This window comes from Chrysochloris asiatica, unplaced genomic scaffold (genome assembly GCF_000296735.1).
Source record: "Chrysochloris asiatica unplaced genomic scaffold, ChrAsi1.0 scaffold00081, whole genome shotgun sequence".
NCBI classification, from domain to species: Eukaryota; Metazoa; Chordata; class Mammalia; order Afrosoricida; family Chrysochloridae; genus Chrysochloris; species Chrysochloris asiatica.
The window spans coordinates 9865917-9871758 of record NW_006408599.1 but is presented as its reverse complement, the minus strand read 5'-3'; positions in this window follow the sequence as shown (position 1 = coordinate 9871758).

Genomic DNA, 5842 nt, shown 5'->3' with positions numbered 1-5842 from the left:
AGCAGTGCTTTGCTTATCCTGGGTCTCCTTCCTTTCCATATAATGTTTGTAATTGTCTTTTCCATCTCTTTGAAGAACGTCGCTGGAGTCTGGATTGGGATTGCATTATATGTGTATATTGCTTTGGGTAGTACTGACATTTGCGCAATGTTGAGTCTTCCTATTTAGGAACATGGTATGTTCTTCCACTTTTGTAAGTCTCTTTCGGTTTCTTGTAGTAGTGTTTTGTAATTCTCTTTGTATGGGTCCTTTGTTTCTCTGGTTACATTTATTCCTAAATCTTTCATCCTTTGGGCGGCTATTGTAAATTGTATTTCTCTCCTTATGTCTTTTGCAGCACTGTCATTGTTTCTATAGAGGAATCCAACTGATTTTTTTATGTTGATCTTATACCCTGACACTTTGCTGAATCTTCCAATGAGGTCTAGTAGCTTTTTTACTAAGTCTTTGGGGTATGAATAGGATCATATCATCTGCAAATAGAGAGTTTTACTTTTTCTTTGCCAATTTAGATGCCTTTAATTTCCCTACCTTGCCGTATAGCGCTGGCTAATACTTCCAAAGCAATATTGAAAAGGAGTGGTGACAAAGGGCATCCTTGTCTGGTTCCCGTTCACAGAGGGAAGGCTTTTGGTTTCTCTCCATTGAGAGTGATGTACGCTATTTGTTTTGTATATATGCTCTTGCTTATGTTGAGGAATTTCCCTTCAATTCCTACTTTGTTGAGTGTTTTTATCAGGAATGGATGTTGGATTTTGTCAAATGCCTTTCTGCATCAATCGATATGATCATGTGGTTCTTTTCCTTTTTCTTACTTATGCGGTGGATTACATTGATTGTTTTTCTAATGTTGAATCATCCTTGCATCCCTTTTATGAAACCCACTTGGTCATGATGTATTATTCTTTTTGATGTGGTGCTGGATTCTGTTGGCTAGGATTTTGTTGAGAATTTTTGCGTCTATGTTCCTGAGGGATATTGGTCTGTAGTTTTCTTAGTGATGTTCCTCTCTGGCTTTTGTATGAGGGTTATGCTTGCTTCATAAAAAGTATTTGGAAGCTTGCCATCCTCTTTTATATTGTGGAATAATTTGAGTAGAATTGGTGACAGCTCTTCCCTGAATGTTTGGTAGAACTCACCAGTGAAGCCATTTCGGGCTGGACTTCTTTTTAGTTGGGAGTTTTTTGATGACCTGATCAATTTCTTCTTTGGTTATGTGTCTGTTCAAGTTTTCAACTTCACTCTGTGTAACTTTTTGGTAGGTTGTGTTTTTCTAAAAATGCATCCATTTCTTCTAAGTTTTTGAATTTGTTGGAGTACAAGTCTTCATAAAATTCTGTTATCCTTTTGATTTTGTTTGGTTCCATTGTGACATTGCCCATTTGGTTTCTAATGTGAGTTATTTGTGTCTTCTCCCTCTTTTCTTTGATTAGGTTTGCCAATGGTTTGTCAATTTTAGTAATCCTTTCAAAGAACCAGCTTCTTGTCCTGTTGATTCTTTCTATAGTTTTTCTGTTTTCCATTTCATTTATTTCTGCTCTTATCTTTATTATTTCTTTTCTTTTGGTGACTGTAGTTTCCCTCTGTCAGTTTCTAATTGTTGGAGTTGCTGTGTTAATGTGTTACTTTTGGTTCTTTCTTTTTTTTTTATGTGTGCATTTATCGTAATACATTGTCCTCTCAGCACTGCTTTCGCCGTGTCCCAAAGATTTTAGCATGTTGTGTTTTCATTCTCATTTGTTTCTAGGAAATTTATGAATTCATGTTTAATTTCTTCTTTTACTCAGTCGCTTTTCAGCAGGGTGTTGTTCAGTTCCCACGTATTTGACTTTATTTCCTTAGTCTTCTTGTTTTTTATTTCTAGTTTTACAGCATTGTGCTCTGAAAAGATGCTCTGTAGTATTTTGATGTTTGTAAATTTATGGAGGCTTGCTTTGTGACCTAACACATGGTCAATTCTGGAGAATGTTCCATGTACACTGGAGAAGAAATTATATTGTCTTGTTGGGCTGAATGCTCTGTACATGTCTATGAGGTCAAGTTGGTTGATTATGCTATTTAGTTCCTCTGTAACTTTGTTGAATTTCTTTCTGGTTGTTCTGTCCCCTTTCGAAAGAGGCACATTAAAATCTCCCTCTATAATTGTAGATTTGTCTTTTTCTTTCTTCAATTCTAGTAAAGTTTGCTTCATATATCTTTGTGCTTTTTTATCGGTAGTGTAGATATTTATTCTGGTTATGATGTCTTGCTCAATTGACCCTTTGATACTGAGAACATGTCCTTCTTTGTCTTTTATGCTGGTTTTTGTCTTAAAGATTATTTTATCAGAGATTAGAATTGTCACTCCTGTTTGTTCATTGTTGCAGTTAGCTTGGTATATTTTTTCCACCATTTAACTTTAAGTCTGTTTTTGTCTTTGTGTGTAAGGTGTGTCTCTTCCAGGCAGCATATTGAAGGGTCCTGTTTTCTTATCCAATCTGCCACTCTCTGTCTCTTCCCTGGCACATTCAATCCATTGGCATTCAATGCAATTATCCTTAGGTATGAATTAATTGTTACCATTATATTTTTTGGTAGTATTGTTCGTGCCTTCTTGTGCTGAGTTTGTATTTTTTGTGCTATTTCTTGTCAGTTTCTTCTTAGTTTTTATGTTTGCTTGTTTTGCTTGGAAGTTCATTTTCATGGTAAGTTGTGAAGTATTAACTTTCTTTGGAGCAGCTGGGGTACAAGAAAAAGAAAAAGAAAAAAAAAAAAAATCTCCCTTTCTTTTCACCAGTAAGTAGTATGCCTCTGTGCCACCTATCACACTCTTGTCTTCCAGATGGTCACACCATGGCTGGCCATCCCACACCATTCTCCAGTCTCTTCTTATTTCTCCCCTTCACTCATACATCTATTCAGTGGCTTCTCCTAGTGAAAGACAGTCCAGGGTTGGTCAGGGATAGCCAACACTGCAGATTTGAAGCAGTTCTCATCAGAATGGAGCCAATGGGAACAGTTCCCCTCTCCTTTAATGGGGCCCCCAACTATGGCACTCACATTCTTGCATCTCTGGCCACTGGAAGAGCTGAAGTTTACCTGTGGTGTATGTGGTAGTGGCCAGCCTCACCTCTGGTTGCCAGGGGAATGTGGAGAAAAAAATTAATTGTACCTTTATCTCTTCGAGCCCCAGGTATGTTTTTGCAACACCAATATGTTTTCTTGTCTCTTAAGCTGCTCACAAAAACTCAAGATGGCTATAACCATCTGGTCATTGCACATAGGTTACCAGTCTCTCCTTTTTTTCCCATGTCAGCTCAGCGCTCTCTCCCAGTAAGTGTTCAATCCACTTCTCTATCCATTCGTCTAAAACTCATAGTTCCAGGATACCATCTGTATCTTATTCATTTGGTTTCCCAATTGGTGTCTATGCTGAAGAGGGACAATATGGTCTTTCTGCCTAGTCTGCCATCTTGCTGCCTCCCTCCTTCAGTCAGAAATTGATCAAACATGCAAGTAAGTGATTGGAATGTGAGAGTTGGAAACAAAGATGTAGGATCAGTTGCTGGAAAATATGGCCTTGATGATAGAAATTATGCTGGAGATCACATGATACAATTTTGCAAATATATTCATTACACAAACCTTTTTTAAACAACATAAAAGATGTGGACCTAACCAAATGGAATACACAAGAATCAAACTGAATACGTTTGTGGGAAGAGATTGTAGATAAGCTTAATATCATTAGCCAAAATTAGGCCAGGGGCATCAATAGCTCATATGCAAGTTCAGGCTGAAGCTGAAGAAAATTAAAATGAGTCCACAAGAGCCAAACTATGACCTTGAAAATATTTTAATTGTATTTGGAGACTGCCTTAAGAACAGATTTGATGTATTAAACACTAATGATTGAAGACTAGAAGAGTTATGGGATTACATAAAGAATATCATACACATAGAAAACAACAGGTCATTAAGGAGACAGGAAAGAAAGAAAAGACCAAAATAGATGTCAGAAGAGACTCTGAAACTTGTTATTGAGCATAGAAATGCTAAAGGGAATGGAAGAAATGAGGATGCAAAAGAACTGAACACAATTTCAAAGGGCAACTGGAGAAGACAAAGTCAAGTATTATAATGAAATGTGCAAAGACCTGGAGTTAGAAAAGCAAAAGGGAAGAACATACTTAGCATTTTTCAAGCTGAAAAAAAAAAAAAAAAATCAAACCTCAATTTGAAACATTGAAGGTCTCCATAGGCAAAATATTGAAGAAAGCATCAAAAGAAGATGGAAAAAATACACAGAATCACTGTCAATATTCAACCATTTCAAGAGGTAGCATATGATCAGGAACCAATTGTATTGAAGGAAGCTGTCTAAAGCCACACTACAGGCATAAGTGAAAAATAAGGCTCTGGGAATGGACAGAATACAAATTGAAATATTTCAACAAACTGATGCAGCAGAGGAGGCACTCACTCATGAATGTCAGGAAATTTAGAAGACAGCTATATGGCTGTCCAGAGGTCCAAATTATGTCCATTTCAAAGATAGGTGACCCAACAGAATGTTTAAATCATCAGACAATATCAATAATACTACATGCAAGTAAAACCTTTCTGAAGATAATTAAAAAACAATTGCAGCAGAGTTGCCAGAAATTCAGAAGAGGACATGAAACAAGGGATATCACTGCCAGCACTAGATGGATAATAGCTGAAAGCAGAGAATACCAGAAATAAGTTTACTTGTGCTTTATTGACTATGCAAAGTTTTTTTTGTTTTGTTTTGTTTTGTTTTTTACTGTGTGGATAATAACTAACTATGGATATCATTGTGAAGAATGGATATTCCAGACATTTAATTGTGCTCATAAGGAATCTGTACAAAGACCAAGAGGCAGTTGTTAGAACAGAAAAAGGGAATATTAAATATTTTAAGATCAAGAAAGGTGTGTATCAGGGTGTATTCTTTCACCATATTTAATTAAACTTGTATGCTGTGCAAATAATCAGTGAGGCTGGATTATATGAAGCAGAGAATGGCATCAGGATTGGAGATAGATTTATTAACAAACTGTGACATGTAGATGATACAATGTTGTTTGCTGGAAGTGAAGAGGACTTAAAATACTACAGCCTTTAGTATGGGCTACACATCAGTGTAAAGAAAATGAACGTCCTCACAACTGTACCAATAAATGGCATCATGACAAATGGAGAAATGAGTGAAGTTGCCAAAGACTTCATTTTGCATGGATCCACAATCAACACTCATGGAAACAACAGTCAAGAAATCAAATGATTGCCCTAGGCAGATCATCTGCAAAAAATCACTTAAAAGCATGATGTGTTGAATGTAAATTTGACAATAAAAGTTGTTCATTTTTTAAATCTGTGTTAAATAGCAAAGATATTAGTTTGAGGATTAGGATGAGTCAAACAGTATCTTATCACATGCCTAATATATATGTGAAAATCAAGCCATGAATAAGGTAGACCATAGACAAATCGATGCATTTTAAATATGGTGGTAGAAAAGAATATTAAAAGTGCATGGATTAATAGGGGAACAGACAAATCTGCTTGAAAGAAATGCAGACAGAATGCTCCATAGAAAGTAGAATGGCAAGCCTTAGCCTCTCATGCCTTGAACATGTTATCAGGAGGGACCAGTTCCTGGAGAAGGACCTCTTGCTTGGTAAAGTGAAGGATCAGTGAAAAATAAGACCCCAATGAGTTGGCTTGACAGTGTCAATAGCAGTGTGCTCAAGGATAACAACAGTTGTGAGGATGGTACAATACTGAGTTTTGTTTCACTCTGTTGTGCATAAGGTTGTTATGAATCAGAACTGATTTG